Genomic DNA, 19,844 nt, shown 5'->3' with positions numbered 1-19,844 from the left:
AAGCTCGCTCCATCACAGCCCTTAGATCAAGCATCATTCTCCCTCCCCAGACAGTCAGCGTCTCAATTACCAGGGTTACATCTATATTTTACAGTATTTATCACTTCACGTGTCTGGCATATAGTTAGTACTTAATAAATGTTTGTTGAATTCCACTAGATTGAGACTCTGATATGCAGTCTGGGACTAGAGATGAGTAAACCAGTTGCCTGGCTCAGAAGTGTGTGTGTTTAATGTTGAGAGATTACTAAGCTGAATAGCCAGAGCCAGAGGACCAGCTGCCTCTCATGGAAATATTCTGGGTATCGAGAGGAGAGAGAGTTGTTCAAATCATAGTATAGCGAGCATCTCAGTTTGCCGGGATTGCCACAACCAAGTACTACAGACCTCAGTCACTTAAACAACAGAACCACGTTTTTTCTTCTGATTTTAGAGGTCAGGAGTCTGAGACCCCAGCATCTACAGGGTTCATTTCATTCTGAGGCCTCTTCTAGGCAGCTGTCTTCTCTCCCTATCCTCACGGGGCCTTTCCTCCATGTGCACCTGGGTCCTCATTGGCTCTTCTTACCAATCATATTGGATTAGAGCCCACCCTAGTGACTTCATCTAACCCCAGTTAGCTCTTACCTTTAAAGATCATATTTCCAAAGACACTCATGCTCTGAGGTGCCAGGGATGGGGTCTCCCACTTACGAATCTTGTTGCTGTTCAGTCCGCCAGTTGTATCTGAATCTTTGCGACCCCATGGAATGCAGCATGCCAGGCTTCCCTGTCCTTCACCATCTCCCGGAGCTTGCTCAAACTCATGTCCATTGAGTTGTGATACCATCCAACCATCTCATCCTCTGTCATCCCCTTCTCCTCCTGCCTTCAATCTTTCCTAGAGCAGGGGCTTTTCCAATGAATCGGTTCTTTGCATTAGGTGGTCAAAGTATTGGAGCTTCAGCATCAGTCCTTCCAATGAATATTCAGGGTTGATTTCCTTTAGGATTGACTGGTTTGATCTCCTTGCTGTCCAAGGGACTCCCGTGAATTTTGAAGGATGCAATTCAGCCCACAGATGTGGGTAACCACCTACTTTGCCTGAGGTTAAGGCGTGCCTGTACTTCAGATCTACAAACTCTTTTTATCTCCCTTGAACTTGAATTCAGATCTAAGTAGTGTTGACAGAGACCCTTCAAGCACACATTGAGATGGTAATTGAAAGTGGCAAGTGGGAAGCCTGGATGCTAATGCAGATTTTCTCCTCGTTGTTGTCTAGGCTGAGGCACTTTGCCTTAGAGCCCTTTCTTGGGATGGCGGGAGGTACCTGGACTCTGACTCTGTTACAGCCTTTATTTCACAAGCTGCTTTTATGCCACAGAGGGTTGTGCCATCACAAGTGTTTGCCAGCATTTGCTCTCATTTCTTTCTGGTGAGCACTACTCTGCCCCAAACCAGCTAAGTGCTCGTGAATGAGGCTAGAGGAGGAAAGATGACTTGATAAGCTACCACTGTAATAGTTAGAGACACTGAGGCCTGGGGGTGGATGGAAAGCTAGGTAAGTTGGAGGAGCACCTCACTCAAGGATAGGCACCTCTTTTACTGTAGGACAGGGGTCCCCAGCCCCCAGGCCACAGACTGCAGCACAGAGCAGAGATAAGTGGCAGGCGAGCCAGCGAAGCTTCACCCGTGTCTGCAGCTGCCCCGCATCACTTGCGTTACCAGCTGGGCTGCGCCTCCTGTCAGTTCAGCGGCAGCAGCCTGTGTGTAACGCACGTGAATCATCCATCCCCAAGCCCTCTACCCCCGCCCTCTGCCTTTGGTCGATGGAGAAACATTTCCTTCCGTGAAACTGGTCCCTGGTACCAAAAACATTGGGGCCCTCTGATACAGAGCAAAAGAATCATTATAATATTGTGAAGCTGCTCAGAATGGATTCCTCTCGGAAAGAGCAATACTGGAGTGATTTCCTGAGATAAGTTTGTGTTTATACGGTTGGCCCTCCAGAGATGATCTTCCCCGCCTTTAGTTAAATATTTCTCTAAGTGAGGTGCCAGGCCACTGATGGTAGACTCACATGGGGATCGTAACAAAACAGTTTCCTCTGTACCTCATGATGACTGAATTGGGATCTCTGGGTGGATGTAGGAAATTCTAATTCTGCCAGTGTTATTCTTATCCAAACACGTGTGAACCACTGATTAACTGCCTGGAAATGTAGGACAGCCACTGCCAGGCGAGTGGTTCTGCTTGGATTGTGGCCTTATGATGCATTCAGCCTTCCTGTGGGTGTGGTTCACAGAGACTCAGACTGACAGCCACAAAGTCCAGGCACCAAGGCCCCAGCTCCTGAATCACACTCTGGGTCTCTGCCCACAGCTCCAACTGATCTCTCTTCCTTATCCCCTTATTCTTTGAAGTCACAGCTTGGATCATCCCTCATTTCAAAAAAGAAAAGTGCCTGAAAGTTTCCTAATCCTGAAATGACTCAATATTGGTGGTGGCGCAGTTAGTAGAAGGGAACTATCACACCCAGCCTCTGGGAACGTTAACTGGTACGATTTCTTCCAGAGGACATTTTGGCAGTGTGCAGTGAGAAACTCTGAATTCTATTTCCAGAAACGAATCCCAAGGGCAAATGGAGAGATTCTGTCAAAGACTATATACAAGAATATTCATCAGAGCCTTATTTGTGATGGTGACACATATTCAACAGAGAGGAAACTTGTCAAAAAACTTGTCATAAAATTAAAATATTAAGTAATCATTTAAAATTCTATTGTCACAAAATACGTGACAGGTTGGAAAATACATTTGATTAAGTTTTTTTAAAGTAAGGCAAAAATCTCTCCACGTATATAATTTCAATTCTCCCGCCCCCTGCCATACACACACACACACACACACACACAATTGTCTAGCTGCATCTGAAAAGAAATATACATAGTTGTCAAAAATGATTATCAGGGTAGATAAGAGGGCAGGAACCCTGAGGATTCCATCACCCAAGTATTCTATAAACTTACATTAATCTATTGCTGTCATCTGCACTTGAGCTGAGAGCAGTGAACTGGAGTGAACAGAAACTTGGATTTGGGGTGGAGGTGAAAATAGGCAATTGAAAAGCAAAACACTTAGGGCAACAGCTCTCAAACCTCAGTGTGTGAAATGATCACCTGGGGAGTCGGTTAAAATGCAGAGTCCTTCTAGAAATTCACCACTCATAGAAATTTCTATGTAAGAGATAGGGCTTAGTAATTTTCATTTTAATAAGCCCCTGGTGTAATTTTGCTGCAGGTGACCTGAGGGTAATAGCACCTGGAGGAAGTATAAGCCAAGGGCTTAAACTGTTGACAGAGAGGGCCCCAGAGGAGATCTAGGGAAGCTAAGGGTGCTGGGAAGCTAGGGTGAGGGGTAAAGAAAGAGGTACCAGATTTCAGCAAGTTCCTTTCTGTACCATATGAACCAGGACTATTTACTGTAGTGTCAGGACTTTTAGAATAGTCTGAAAGCCCTTTGTAGGATAACTTTTAGGATACAGTTATCACTTTAAATATGATTTCCAATGGAAAATATGTTTCAAGTTTTAAAAACAAACTTCCACCTGAACTTTTGGAATTCAATTTGTTCCTGTCCTGAGGACTATCTATTCCAACCACCATTGCCATAAACCTCCCAACCCTGATATAACTCTTTAGATGCCCTTCAATTATTCACATTGCTTTTTAGCTCATTTATAAAAATAGAAAAGAGGAGAAATCTATTTTTGACCAAAAAAACACAAACAAACAGATATTCACTGTTAAACATAAGATTACGTTTCTTCTCAAGCCAAAAAACTGAGTTAGGTTTGAGCCTCTGTTTTTCTTTTTTCACAAGGAACTTTAGATTTTTGCTTTTTTGGAAAGTGATAGTATGAGGATAGGGAGGAATGTAGCTTAAAAATTCTGATCAACTTCTTTAGATTTGGTCTTGAATTTGGAAGGGTCCCTTAAAATTTTATAAATTTCAGATTCAATAGCTCTAAAGAAGAAATTATTCAGCAAATCTCTTTTGACAGGCATGGAGTAGGAAATAAGAAAAACTGCCAGCATTGAATGTGTATACAAAGAATGTGCTGTCGTACAGTTTGCTGGTTATAATAAGTTGTTTAAAGGAAAGTTCAGACGTGATTTGGAAGCAAGTTTGAAAGTGTTGGCAGCAGGGTGCGTTGGGGCGGCAGTTGTTCCTGTCTGTCTTGACTGTGTACAGATGATGGTGAGATAAAGGGGCTCCTAAGGTGCCACCCTCTCCTCATATTTTAATTCATTTGTAAAATGTGCTCTGTTCAGTCGCTCAGTCCTGTTCCGGTCTTTTCGGCCCCGTGAACTGTAGCCCACCAGGCTCCTCTGCCCATGGAGTTTCCCAGGCAAGAGTACTGGAGTGGGTTGCTATTTCCTACTCCAGGGGATCTTTGTCACCCAGGGATAGACCCCTAGTCTCCTGCATTGGGGTAGATCTTTTACCACTTGTGCCACCTGGGAAGCCCCCATTTGCAAAATAAAAATTATAGGCCCCAAGAACTGAGCTAGATGATCACAGTTCAAACCACCAAGGACAAAGGGTGCTTAGATGAGACTTTGCAAACTTTAAAAGCAAATGTTTGGTTCAAACAGTCCTTTTGCTAAAGCAGAAGCAGAGTCTGGCCCCTCAGTCCTTTGAACACCCCATATCAGACTTTTGTAGGATTCTTCAGTTCCAGCAGTAGAATCTGACTCTGGCCCATTCTCAGAATTGCTGGGAAAGCTGAAGATCAGCTCAGCTTCAGAAAGGACTAGAAGCTCCTGAGTTCTGAACAGCAAGAGCTAATGGCAGTCTCTCCAGGGCCCATCGCTGGAACCAGGTTTGGCATTCCTCAGCTCTATGTGCCTTGCTTGGGTCTCATGTCCGTTCTTTGATTTAGGAGTGTGGGAACCTTCTGATTGTCCCCACACTGATGGAAGAGGATGGTTAGCAGAAGAAAGAGGAGTTGATAGTAGGAAACTGAAACTTGTGTGTCCACTATAGTCGTCCTTTGGTGTCTCCTCCAGCCTCCAGATTCTAGGATTACTGTTCCACCATCAGAAAATTCCCACTTGCAACAGTGAGTCAAAATGGCCTCAAGCTCTGTTCTAGTTTCAATTTTTAATCTCAGAGAATAGCATCATCAACATAGAGGTGAAAAAAAAGTATTAGGTGGGCAATTCAGTGTCTTTTGCAAATTTTTAAGATTGAATATTTGTAAGGTCTCAGACTTTTTGGTCAGATTATGTTTGAATTTTGTGTGCCCTTGGGTAAATTTTCTTACTTTTCCTGAGCCTCAGTTTCCTCCTCTGTAAAATATGAGTCACTGGGTTTTTATTGGGTTGTTTTATGACAAATGCTTATTGTAGTGCCTAGCCTTATTAAATGATACTTATTATTCTAAAATGAAATTTCCTCTGAAATGTTGATCATGCAAACTTACACAGCTATATTTTAATGAATTCATTTTCATAAGTTCATTAAAACTTGGAGATAGGGTAAACAGATAGTTCTTGATTCTCAACAACCAAGTCCAAAGGCACTAAGGAAGTGAATGGTAGCAATTCACTGATTCACTAAAGCTGCAGATTTGTGGTCTATGAGCACAGACATGCCAGAGGGATTATGTCCAGGTACACAGCTGGTATTTATATTTGACAGCAACTGAGGCAACATGATGGAAATATTACAAATCCTCACCCCAAAGACTCACCTGGCTTTTCCTGAAAAGGTTTCCTCCCCAGTGCCTTCCACATAATGGCATGGATACCATATTTCTATAGAATATTATAGAATCAAAATCCCGTACATCCTTTGTCCTTTGGCAAATGGGAGAGGTTGCTGTGACTCTTTGAAACATCATTGTGATGACTAAACTACAGATGTGTTCCAGGCCAACACTGCATCTTGGGAGTTACGAAACCACATGCTTCCGGCAGCAGCTCACTAAAGGATTTTAAAACAAAGAGGGGCTGAAGTCTGGGGAGAGAATTCCACTCAGTTCATCACAAGCACCTTATTAGGAATGGGAAATGGGGAAAGGAACTGCTTCTAATGCAGATTTACAAATTATCCTGGTGTGACCAGAATTATGTCAGAGAAAGAGAGAGGGATTCCGGCCACTCCACTGAACACACTTCCTTCCCGTGGAGAGTGTGAGTTGGAAACTTTCCCCTTCCCTCTCACAGATGCTCGTGTTCAAAAGCTCAGCGTTAACCCTCCATGCTGCCTTCTTGAGCTCTCAGAAGAAACAGGTGATTCAGCAGCTCTAGTCTCCTTGGGGGGCCATGGAAACCCAAGAAATACTAAGACCATGCAGGAATCAGTATAAGATAAAAACTCATTTCTGCAGCTCGCAGGCCCGTGGGGATGGACAGCTTTGTGAACTTTCTGCACACGTGGCCAAACCCTTTGCTCAGCTAGAGGAGATTTCAATCAACAAGCTTATCTGCGCTTAATGGAACCGTGTCCAAATTTGTCACCAGGCCATGTTCGAAGGAACAAGCAATTGATTGAAGTCATTTCGGATGCAGGAAATCCTGTGTTTACTACCTAGGAAATGCTACATAAAGGTTGGGATTTTTTTCCCCTTGTAACGCTCTTTCGAACTGAAATTTTGCATCAGGGCCACCACTGATAAGAAGAACATGGCTTGGGAAATGACCATATGGTGATAGTCAATCATACACAATAGGCCTTACTTCTTTGTCCCCATCCTAGTTCTCAAAGTTGGTTGATACAATTGCTCCCTTCAGGGAGTCCAGTCACTTAGGGGTGCGTGTCTTGGGTGCCCGTGCCTTCAGGGAGGTGGTGCCATCTCCCTGTTGTTGTTTGGTCGCTAAGTCGTGTCCGACTCTTTGCAACCCTGTGGACTGCACTCACCAGGCTCCCCTGTCCCTCACCATTTCCTGGAGTTTGCTCACATTCATGTCCATTGAGGTGATGGTGCTATCTAACCATCTCATCCTGGATGTGTCTAAAAGGATGTAGGAGAGAAATGCCTTGAAAATACTTAACTCATCTGTAGAGAGAATGATGGAGAGAGACAATGAGAATCACTCAGTCTCAGTTAATCCAACTGAATCAGCTCAATGGACACAAAGTAGGCCTTTTCTGAAGTCACCAGGTTATGCAATGATGTCCATACTTGTGACTAAAGAGCTTCCTCTAGTCAAAAGATTAAAGGTTGCAGACAAAATCTGATGGACGTTACAGAGCACGGCAAAGACATGTGGTCATATATCTAAAGAAAAAAGATTCCAACAGAAGAGAGATAGGGCATTCAGAAAAGGGCTGAGTAGTGTACAGTCATCAGAATGTATTCAGCACTCCCCAAGAATCCAGTGTCTCCAAGTATTACAGTCTTACCGTCAAGGCTGTAACTAGAGTGGGCAAGAGTTCCTCCTTTAATTAACTTAGCTGTGAGACATTCCTTTAGATTACTAATTTTGTTTTCTTTCTGTTTATTTTGCACTTTTCTCATTGTTTAAACTTTTAGTTAATTTTTAGTCATTCTCTGGTTAAGAAATGAAAGCATCAACATACATAACTTTGCCTTTGAATTTGGGTTTTATTCTATATATTGTAGCTATATTTTTTAGATAACAACGTACATACTCATTACTTTATAGAGTTGCCACATTTAGCAAGTAACATATCAAACTCTGCATTTAAATTTCAATTTCAGATAAACAACAGATAAATTTTTTGGTGTTAATGTGTCTCAAATATTGCATGGGACATACTTACACTAAAAAATTATTATCTGAAATTATAATTTAATTGGGTATCCTGTATTTTATCTGGCAATCCTATTTTTTTTCCATTTATTTTTATTAGTTGGAGGCTAATTACTTTACAATATTGTAGTGGTTTTTGCCATACATTGACATGAATCAGCCATGGATTTACATGTGTTCCCCATCCCGATCCCCCCTCCCACCTCCCTCTCCACCTGATCCCTCTGGGTCTTCCCAGTGCACCAGCCCCGGGCACTTGTCTCATGCATCCAACCTGGGCTGGTGATCTGTTTCACCATAGATAATATACATGTTTCGATGCTGTTCTCTTGAAACATCCCACCCTCGCCTTCTCCCACAGAGTCCAAAAGTCTGTTCTGTATTTCTGTGTGTCTTTTTCTGTTTTGCATATAGGTTATCGTTTCCATCTTTCTAAATTCCATATATATGTGTTAGTATACGGTAATGTTCTTTATCTTTCTGGCTTACTTCACTCTGTATAATGGGCTCCAGTTTCATCCATCTCATTAGAACTGATTCAAATGAATTCTTTTTAACGGCTGAGTAATATTCCATGGTGTATATGTACCACAGCTTCCTTATCCATTCGTCTGCTGATGGGCATCTAGGTTGCTTCCATGTCCTGGCTATTATAAACAGTGCTGCGATGAACATTGGGGAGCACGTGTCTCTTTCAGATCTGGTTTCCTTGGTGTGTATGCCCAGAAGTGGTATTGCTGGGTCATATGGCAGTTCTATTTCCAGTTTTTAAAGAAATCTCCACACTGTTCTCCATAGCAGCTGTACTAGTTTGCATTCCCACCAACAGTGTAAGAGGGCTCCCTTTTCTCCACACCTTCTCCAGCATTTATTGCTTGTAGACTTTTGGATAGCAGCCATCCTGACTGGCGTGTAATGGTACTTCATTGTGGTTTTGATTTGTATTTCTCTGATAATGAGTGATGTTGAGCATCTTTTCATGTGTTTGTTAGCCATCTGTATGTCTTCTCTGGAGAAATGTCTGTTTAGTTCTTTGGCCCATTTTGTGATTGGATCATTTATTTTTCTGGAATTGAGCTTCAGGAGTTGCTTGTATATTTTTGAGATTAATTCTTTGTCTGTTGCTTCATTTGCTATTATTTTCTCCCAATCTGAGGGCTGTCTTTTCACCTTGCTTATAGCTTCCTTTGTTGTGCAAAAGCTTTTAAGTTTCGTTAGGTTCCCATTTGTTAATTTTTGCTTTTATTTCCAGTATTCTGGGGGGTGGGTCATAGAGGATCCTGCTGTGAATTATGTCAGAGAGTGTTTTGCCTATGTTCTCCTCTAGGAGTTTTATAGTTTCTGGTCTTACATTTAGATCTTTAATCCATTTTGAGTTTCTTTTTGTGTATGGTGTTAGAAAGTGTTCTAGTTTCATTCTTTTACAAGTGGTTGACCAGTTTTCCCAGCACCACTTGTTAAAGAGGTTGTCTTTTAAAAATATGGAACGCTTCACGAATTTGCATGTCATCCTTGCCCGGGGGCCATGCTAATCTTCTCTGTATCATTCCAATTTTAGTATATGTGCTGCCGAAGCGAGCACCTGGCAACCCTATTTTAAACAGATCTTAGATGTAGTTTTGGTTAACTTTTGACCCAGTATTTCTTGGAAAATCTTCTTCCCAAATGATGGTGATATTTTTTGTTTAAACTTTTATTATTAAGTTCTGCTCTTTTGGTGCATGTATGGCTTAATTTTAGGAACATAAGCATAGATGGGTGGGTGTCAACTGGGAGAGATATTACTCCCCAGGGGACCCTTAGCAGTGTCTGGAGACATTTTTGCTTGTCACATCTTGGGAAGGTAGAGGCCAGAGCCACTGCTAAATATCCTACGATGCACACAATAGTCCCTACAACAAAGACTTATTTTGTAGAAAATGTATTGGTAATTGCCTCATCAATTGCATTAGTCACATCATCTCTGTTTTTTGCATATTTGATCTATCAAAGAGAATGGCATATTGAAGTCAGTCACTCAGTTTAACACACACCGTGAGATCCTCTAGTATGGCAGACCTTGTTCCAGGTGCTGGGAATCCGCAGTGAACAATGCAGAGTAACATCGCTGACTTCATGGAGCTTTTATTTTAATGGGTGGGGTTGGAGCAGGAGACGTAATTAAAAAAAATAGTGTGTAACATATATGATAAGTGTTATGAAGGAGAGCAGAGAACAGGGATGGTTGCTGGGATATGTGTGGACTGTAATCATAAATTGAGTGGCAAGAAAGTTACATAAGAAGAAAAACCTCAGGGAATTCCATGGTGGTCCAGTGGTTAGCACGCCACATCTTTATTGCCCGGGGCCTGGGTTCAATCCCTGGTCAGGGAACTAAGATCCTGCAAGCCATATGATATATCCAAAAAAAAAGAAAATTACTCTCAAGAAGATGACAGAGAAAATGATGTGGTAGCTTAGGGAAGAGTGTTTTAGGCAAAGGAAACAGAAGTGCAAAGACTCTGATGTAGGTCAGCACTTGGTATGATCAAGGAAGAAGAGGAAGCCAAGGGAGAAAGGGAAAGTAACAGGGACAGATGAGGTCAGAGGGGTGATGGAGCTGGGTGGGCATCCAGGCCATTTAGGACCAGAGGTACTGTTGTGACAATTGCTACATTTATTCTAAGTGAGATAGCTAGGCAGGGCTTCAGCAGACTGCAGCGATTTTACGTACACCTTGAAAACATCACTTTGTCTATTATGTTGGGAATAGATTATGGGGGAAAAGGCTGAAACAGAGAGACTAGTTAGGAGGCCATTGCCATAGTCCAGAGGAGAGATGACGGTGCTTTGTTGCTGGTGAGGGCGGGTAACAGTGGAAATTGTAAGAACTGATTGAATCCATTAGGCACACCAACACACGGCTGGAAGGCATGCAATATGGTACAGTCCCTCTGAGGGGAATTTAACAGTCCTTAATAAAATGACCTAGGTGTTTACTCTTCAACCTAGTGATCCCACTTCTAGGAGTTTATACTGGAAATATACCTCCAACAATAATTAATAGAGAAGCACAAGGTTATTTATTGCAATGATATATGTAACTGGAAAATTTTAGAGATTGGTCGAATAAACTATGTTTAATCAGTGGCTTCCCAGGTGGTGCTAAAGAATTGACCTGCCAAGGCAGGAGACATAACAGATGCGGGTTTGATCCCTGGCTCAGGAAGATCCCCTGGAGGAGGGCATGGCAACCCACTCCAGTATTACTGCTTGAAGAATCCCATGGACAGAGGAGTCTGGGAGGGTACAGTTCATAGAGTCGCTGAGTCAGACATGACTAAAGCAACTTAATACATACACACACACACACACACACACACATTCAGTAGACACAATGGGATACAATGCAGCTGCAAACATTAATGATGTTGAAGATTTGTGTGAATCAATATGGAGTAATTGCCAGCAGATTTTAAGTGTAAAGCCTCACTGAAAGAGCATACTACCTTTTGTGCAAAAAAGAAGGAAAAATAAGTGAGCACTTACATTTATCATTATAAAAGAAACGTTAAAGTTGAATACCTCCAACTTTGTAGTTGTTCAGTTGCTCAGGCAAGTCTGACAATTTGCAACCCCAAGGACTGCAACATGCCAGGCTTCCCTGTCCTCCACCATCTCCTGGAGTTTGCTCAAACTCATGTCCATTGGGTCAGTGATGCCATCCAACCATCTTATTCAGTGTCGTTCTCTTCTCCTCCTGCCTTCAATCTTTCCCAGCACGAGGGTCTTTTCCAATGAGTCGGCTCTTTGCATCAGATGGCCAAAGTGTTGGAATTTCAGCTTTAGCATCAGTCCTTCTGATGAGTATTCTAGGTTGATTTCCTTTAGGATTGACTGGTTTTATCTCCTTGCAGTCCAATGACTCTCAAGAGTCTTCTCCAGCACCTCAGTTCAAAAGCATCAATTATTTGGCGCTCAGCCTTCTTTATAGTCCAACTCTCCTATCCGTACATGACTACTAGAAAAACCATAGCTTTAACTAGATGGACCTTTGTCAGCAAAGTGATGTCTCTGCTTTTTATTATGCTGTTTAGGTTCATCATAGCTTTTCTTCCAAGGAGCAAGCGTCTTTTAATTTCATGGCTGCAGCCACAGTCTGCAGTAATTTTGGAGCCCCCAAAAATAAAGTCTCTCACTTTCCATTGTTTCCCCATATATTTGTCATGAAGTGATGGGACTGGATGGCATGATCTTAGTTTTTTGAATGTTGAATTTTCAGCCAGATTCTTTTTCACTCTCCTCTTTCTATTCATCAAGAGGCTCTTTAATTCCTCTTTGCTTTCTGCCATTATGGTGGTATCTTCTGCATATCTGAAGTTATTGATACTTCTCCCAAAAAACTTGATTCCAGCTTGTGCTTCATCCAGCCCTTTGTTTCGAATGATGTATTCTGCATGTAAATTAAATAAGCAGGGTGATAACATACAGCCTCGATGTACACATTACCCAATTTTGAAACCAGTCTTTTGTTCCATGTCCGATTCTAACTGCTGCTTCTTGACTTGCATACAGGTTTCTCAGGAGGCAGGTAAGGTGGTCTGGTATTCCCATCTCTTTTAGAATTTTCTACAGTTTGTTGTGATTCACACAATCAAAGGCTTTACCATACTCAATAAAGCAGAAGTAGTTGTTTTTCTGGAACTCTCTTGCTTTTTTGATGATCCAGTGGATGTTGGCAATTTGCTCTCTGGCTTCTCTGCCTTTTCTAAATCCAGCTTGTATATCTAGAAGTTCTCTGTTCACATCCTGCTGAAGCCTAACTTGAAGGATTGTGAACATTACCTTGGTAGCATGTGAAAACTGCAGTTGTGCGGTAGTGTGAACATTCTTTGTTATTACCCTTCTTTGGGATTGAAATGAAAACTGACCTTTTCTAGTCCTGCGGCTACTACTGACTTTTCCAAATTTGCTGGCACATTGAGGGCAGCACTTTAACAGATTCATCTTGTAGGATTTGAAATAGCTCAACTGGAATTCCATTATCTCCACTAGCTTTGTTTATAGTAATGCTTCCTAAGACCCACCTGACTTCACACTCCAGGATGTCTGGCTCTAGGTGAGTGACCACACCATCATGATTATCCGGGTTATTAAGGTCTTTTTTGTATAGTTCTTCTGTGTATTCGTGCCACCTCTTCTTAATCTCTTCTGCTTCTGTTAAGTTCTTAGTATTTCTGACCTTTATTGTGCCCATCTTTGAATGAAATGTTGCCTTGGTTTCCCTGATTTTCTTGAAGAGATCTCTAGTCTTTCCCATTCTATTGTTTTCCTCTATTTCTTTGCATGAGTCTTATCTCTCCTTGTTCTTCTTTGGAACTCTGCATTCAAATGGGAATATCTTTCCTTTTCTCCTGTGCCTTTCATTTCTCTTCTTTTCTCAGCTATTTGTAAGGCTTCTTCAGACAGCCATTTTTCCTTGTTGCATTTCTTTTTCTTGAGGTTGGTTTTGGTCACTGCTTCCTACAATGTTATGAACCTCCATCCATAGTTTTTCAGGTACTCTCTCAGATCTAATCTCTTGAATCCATTTGTCACTTCCACTGTATAATCATAAGGGATTTGATTCAGGTCATACTTGAATGGCCTAGTAGTTTTCCCTACTTTCTTCAATTTAAGTATGAATTTTGCAATAAGGAGCTGATGATCTGAGCCACAGTCAGCTCCTGGTCTTGTTTTTGTTGACTGTATAGAGCTTCTCCATCTTTGGCTGCAAAGAATATAGTCAATCTGATTTCGGTGTTGACCATCTGGTTATGTACATGTGTAGAGTCATCTCTTGTTTTCCAGGACCAGTACATTCTCTTGGCAAATCTCTGTTTGCCTTTGCCCTGCTTCAGTTTGTACTCTAAGGCCAGACTTGCCTGTTACTCCAGGTATTTCTTGACTTCCTACTTTTGCATTCCAGTCCCCTGTGATGAAAAGGACATCTTTTTTTGGTTTTAGTTCTAGAAGGTCTTGTAGGTCTTAGAACAATTCAGCTTCTTTGGCATTCATGGTTGGGACATACACTTGGATTACTGTGATGCTGAATCTTTTGCTTTGTCAATGAATTGAGATCACTCTGTCATTTTTGAGATTGCACCCAAGTACTGCATTTCAGACTCTTTTGTAGACTGAGCATTATTCCATTTCTTTTAAGAGATTCTTTCCCACAATAGTAGATATAATGGTCATCTGAATTAAATTCATCCATTCCTATTCATTTTAGTTCACTGATTCCTAAAATGTTGATGTTCACTCTTGCTGTCTCCTGTTTGACCACATCCCATTTATTTTTAATCGTGGACCAAACATTCTAGGTTCCTATGCCATATTGTTCTTTATAGCATTGGACTTTGCTTTCACTACCAGACACGTCCACAACTGGGCATCATTTCCACTAAATGTTAAAGTTGAGTACCTACAACTTCAGAGTTGAGTGAAAGGGACACAGGAGAGTCTATGTATATATCTCTTTCATAGAGTTTTGACTTTGAAAGTATGTTAGTTAACTGCATGTTTAAAACATAAAATTAGTAAGATTAAGAAGGGGACAAAATCTAACCAAAACTGAAAGAAAATGGAAACAAATGAAACTAGTGTATTCCATGGAGAAGGAAATGGCAACCCACTCCAGTATGCTTGCCTGGAAAATCCCATGGATGGAGGAGCCTACTACAGTCCATGGGGTTGCCAAGAGTTGGGCACGACTGAGCGACTTCACTTTCACTTTTCACTTTCATGCATTGGAGAAGGAAATGGCAACCCACTCCAGTGTTCTTGCCTGGAGAATCCCAGGGACAGAGGAGCTTGGTGGGCTGCCGTCTATGGGGTTGCACAGAGTCGGACACGACTGAAGCAACTTAGCAGCAGCAGCAGTGTATTTCAAAACATTACTATAATCTGGTGGCTCACATGGTAAACAATCTGCCTGCAATGCAGAGACCCGAGTTCAGTTCCCGGGTCAGGATGATCACCTGGAGGAGGGAAGGCTACCGTCCATGGAGTTGCAAAGAGTCAGACAGGACTGAGTGACTAACACTTAACACTTATAAAGGGGGAGGAAAAAAGAGCCAATCCAAGTAGTTTTATGCACACATTTTTCGATTATCTTTCTCAGTCTGGAAGAGAGTGAAATGTGGAGAGGGGAGGTAGAAGAGAACACTGCATACAAATTCTGTGCTCTTTAGTAGATTAGTTTTCAGTAGTGTTGTGTAAGAAGTAATTCAGAAGCTCTTTTATATTCAGTATAGGAGTGAGCAAATGAGTAAATGTGTTGATATGGTTAGGACTTGGAGTTCTCACTCTGGAAGGAGAGACATACAAATACACAAGAGGAGACAAGGAGGACTCTGTGGGGATAGAGTAGAAGTTGAGGTATTGGTGTGAGTTGTCATTTCTAAAACATCTTATGGGTATATTTGCTTTGGTGCACATGTATATTTCTGTGCTTCCCTGGTGGCTCAGATGGTGAGGAATCCGCCTGCAATACAGGAGTCCTGGGTTCAATCCCTGGGTTGGGAAGATCCCCTGGAGGTGAGTATGGCAACCCACTCCAGTATTTTTGCCTGGAGAATCCCCACGGACAGAGGAGCCTGACAGACTACAGTCCATGGGGTCGCACAGGGTCGGACACGATTGAGCTACTAAGCATAGCACAGATTTCTGTGTATGTGTATTATATGGATATATACATGTTTATGTTTCCTCACTATGTGGAAAGGGTCAAGAAGCAAAATAAACCTTGATCTCTAATAATATGCCCGCTGAAAGGCATCAGAATTCCTTGGAGAAATGTCTCACTCCAAGGCTGAGGCTGGGTAGGTACAAGATAAACCTGGAAACTTTGGTTTTATTAGAAAATCACAATGTTTTTTTAAAAATATGATATGTTACAAGGACACAGGAGCAAGCTTGAGAGGGCTCATTCTGGTCAAATCTAGAACAATCTGAGCATAAAAAAATTACTGAGAAAACGGGACTTTATGAGCCCATATTAATCATAGATAATTAACAGTGGAAGAGGTAGGAGGGATCTTGCTTACAGTAGAACATTGAGACCAACTGGTAAATGCAGAGAGAATGTTGGAACTGAACTATATCATTACTTTGTAATTATTATAAAGATTGTTTCAGCCAAAAACCACTGATGGATGCTGAACCTATGGGGATATTTTGGTGAGGAGCAGACTGCTTATTAATTTTGAAAAAGAACAAAACCCTGTAATTAATTACACAGAGAAGAAATTGGGTGACACCTTGACTGGGTGATCAGAACTTATGTCACCTATGAGGGATGGACAAAAGTGTTTCAAGATGTGATTTCTTGATACCATGTGTGGTGTCTTCCAGCTGAGAATATATTACCTAATTCTAAAAAAACACAAAAGAAGTGAAAACCATGAAAGAAGTAGGTTGGGGGGGTGGTACTTGTTTTCCTTGGCTTGTGGCCCCCTTCCATCTTCAAAGGCAAAAGTCACACTACCTCTTGCTTCTGTTCCTACATCTTCTCTGATCCTCCTGCATCTTTCTTATAAGGACCCTTATAAGATTACATTGGGTCCACCTAGATGATGCAGGACAGATCCATAATCATATCTGCACAGCCCTCTTTGCCATGTAAGGTAACATATTACATATTCACAGGTTCTGGGGACTAGAACATGGTCATCTTTGTAGCAGCCATTCTCCAACCACAGGACTACTGTTAAAAAATGTCAATGTCGTGAAAGATAAAAGCTGATAAGAGGCTAAAGAGATATGACAAGTAAATGCAATATCTGAATCTTGGACTAGATCCTTTTCTGGAGGGGTGAAATGATGTAAAGGACATTCATTCTTATCCCAGCTGACAAAATTGGAACATGCATTGTTGATTAGACACACATATCAGTATAAATTTATAAAGCTGATAGATGTAGTGAAATAATCTATGAATATAGCCCTATTCTTAGGAAATGCATACTGCAGTATTCAGGAATTAAGGGCCATGATAACATGCAAATGGGATTTCCCTGGTGACTCAGATGGTAAAGAATCCGTTTGCAATGCAGGAGAGCTGGGTTCAATCCGTGGGTTGGGAAGATGCCCTCGAGGAGGGCATGACAACCCTCTCCAGTATTCTTGCCTGGAGAATCCCCATGGACAGAGGAGCCTGGCAGGCTACAGTCCACGGGGTCATAAAGAGTTGTACTGACTGAAGTGACTTAGCACACACACACTGCAGGTTAGGAGAAGTGAAATCAGTGTGCGGGTGATTTTCACCCATTGGTTGCAGCTCTGCCTTCTAGGGAAATAGAAAATAAATCTTCTCCCTCTTCAAATGTGTGAGGCCCACTGCCGTGTCTCATTTGTAATTTGTGAGCTAAAAGGTTCTTGTCAGTGGATGCCTCTGAGACAGTTTTGAAGCCTCCTCATTGGGAAGTGTTTTGATTGGATCTAAAATGCAGCGTCCGCTCAAACAGCGCCATCCAGCTGTGGCCACCCCCGTGACAAGAGCAGGGGGCCCATCCAGTGAGTTAGATTTGTTCCTTCCTCCCCTTCCAACTTCACTCTGCCCAGGTCACAATCCTGTACAGGGAGAGCCGTGTCAGCGGCATGCACTGATTTGATGACTAAATCAACGCATGTGGTTGCAGTGCAGCTCCCATGGGGCTCTGAGGATCTGCGTTACCGCGGCTGCCTGGAAAACAAAAAGGACACTCTGGAATGTGCTTCTTTGCTGCTGAAATGTAATCTGCTCTAAGCAATTGTGTGACTGTTGAACAATGCCAGCAGGACAGTGTGTTTAATGCTAGTTAGTCAGCAGGCTGCAGTGACTCCCTGGCACCTAGGGACCTCTGAGGCAGAACCATGACATCCTTTGATGGAAAGTTATAGAACTGCTCTGCCCAGCTCCCAAAAAAGGGAAGTGAAGGTACTTTGGAAGTCTGTGAGGGCCCCAGTTCATGTACACCAGAAACAGACAACTCAAGAATGATCAGGTTCCAGTGCGTCACATAGAAATCAGGACAGTGAAGCTTGGGAACAGTCATCTGGGGGGAGGATTTTAATGCTTTGATTTTAATGGGGATAGTTCCAGGAGTGGCCAGGGTCACCTGCACCACATGCTCGTGAGGGAAAGTCTATGCCAGTTGCCCTGGAAGCATCATTTCTCCAGACTGCGTGGTACAGACTCCTTCCCCTTTGCGTTAATCCTTCAGCAGCACCCCAGTGCTGAAGCACCCCATCCTGTCCTAGCAGTGCGGCTAGCCGACTCGGAAGGCCAAGCTCTTGGCGTGAACTCACCAGCCATAAAAATGTCAGGTCACTAAACAGCTGGTGCATTTCAGGGTCAAATATCTCACATTCAAGGCGATAGGAGAGGACTGTTTTTCTGCAAAAGGCTTTTAAGACAATTCCAAATAATGAGGTCTTTATGATGGTGGAGTAACTAATGAAACTGGTTTGAGGGAAGGAACAGAGCAGGAGGGAGTGGGGGGAAAGGCAGGCTTTTCCTGTGTGCCTTCTAGTGACAGTCAACCCGTAGAAACTCTAAGACTGGAAATCCTAAAAGTTTATCATCTGAACTGCCTAAGTGTGACTAGCTCACTAGTGACCAACCCTGCCTCTGTTTCTGCCTCCCCTCCTCCAGTGCTGCCCCCCAGATAAAGTAAAGAGCTGAGACATGGACAGCAAGGTCCTATTGGTCTTAGAGTTAATCCTGAGCTTTTAGAGGCTGGGCTGAAGTCTCAAACGGTGTTTTTGTTTTTGTTTTTTTTTTTAATATGCCCAGATGTGAATAAACTGGGGAAGTCAGAGGGCACCCTAGGTTAACAAAGAGAGTCTTAGCCGAGTGGGTGTGTGCGAGGAGAGGGCAGCCTCGGCGGGTTTGGTGGGGAAGTGTCTGGCCAGGCGTACACGAGCTTTTCTCTTTTAAGTTAATTTTTATTGGACTATAGCTGCTTTACAATATTGTTAGTTTCTGCTCTACAGCAAAATGAGTCAGCCATACAGATACATAAATCCCTCCCTCTTGGCCTCCCTCTTGGCCGTCCTCCCTATTCCGGTCACCACAGAGCGCTGAGCAGAGTTCCCTGTGTTAGACAGTAGGTTCTCATTAGTTACCTATTTTATACATAGCAATGTATATATGTCAGTCTCACATCTCTCAGTTCATCCCACCACCCTCCCCTTTTCCGTCTTGGTATCCATATTTGTTCTCTACATCTGTGTCTATAATTCTGCTTTGCAAGTAAGATCATCTCTACCATTTTATTAGATTCCAAAAATATGAAACGCTTCACGAATTTGTGTATCATCCTTGCACGGGTCCATGATAATCTTCATCATTCCTATTTTTGTATATGTACTGCTGAAGGGAGCAGGACTTTTCTCTTTAAGCATCTGGTAGACACCTCCTTTTCCCTGCTACCCTGTCTTCCTGAGTCATTGCTTGGCACCACATCACCTCCTCTCTTGGCACTCCTCCTATCCCTGAGTCAGGGTGGCCCCTCAATCTCACTTGACTTAGGAAAGTATTTTTACATTGGAAGTGAGATGGGAGAGTGGGGGTAAGGATGCTAAGAGATGCTCACCATTGATGGGGGGATTGCAGCTTCCTTTGCCACAGCAATGTCCACACATGACCGTAAAGGGTGTAAATTAAGTGGGAGATGGTAAGATCAATACAGAACTGTTGCCTTTCTTCTTCCTCCCAGTGAAAGAAACCACAGGCAGAGAAGCAGAAAGAACACATGCTTTATTTAAATGGCATGGGAAAATTTTCTCTTTCCCATAAAAAGCAAAAACATAGCAAGGTTTGATTAAAATAATGATCTCCACTGTCAGAGTACAATCTCGTGTTCATGCTGTTTGTTTGATGCCATGGAAACACACAGCTGATTGCAGTGGACAAAAGCATGTCAGGGAAGAGGCCAAAGGTTAGATCTGATGTTTTCCCTACAAGACAAGTAAAAAGTAATTGACTGGTCTTTGCTATGGAAAACATGAAACTCCTTATACATTTCCTTCCTCCAGGGGTTCCAAGCTTTCTCCAAGATACAGAATTTATAGATGTCA

The 19,844-nt window shown here is 42.4% G+C and overlaps 1 non-coding gene and 1 pseudogene across 1 annotated transcript; both read right to left on the bottom strand.

Annotated features, from left to right (window-relative positions):
* Positions 1-9,238: 9,238 nt before the first annotated feature.
* Positions 9,239-9,345, bottom strand: LOC136172711 (U6 spliceosomal RNA). Its single transcript, XR_010664063.1, has one exon. It is a non-coding gene; the product is annotated as a U6 spliceosomal RNA (small nuclear RNA).
* A 9,704-nt stretch (positions 9,346-19,049) lies between these two features.
* On the bottom strand, positions 19,050-19,148 carry LOC136172754 (U6 spliceosomal RNA; annotated as a pseudogene).
* Between the last annotated feature and the right edge of the window lie 696 nt (positions 19,149-19,844).

This window comes from Muntiacus reevesi, chromosome 7 (assembly GCF_963930625.1).
Source record: "Muntiacus reevesi chromosome 7, mMunRee1.1, whole genome shotgun sequence".
NCBI lineage: Eukaryota > Metazoa > Chordata > Mammalia > Artiodactyla > Cervidae > Muntiacus > Muntiacus reevesi.
The sequence above is the reverse complement of the archived record's forward strand: the minus strand, read 5'-3'. Positions and strand labels throughout refer to the sequence as shown.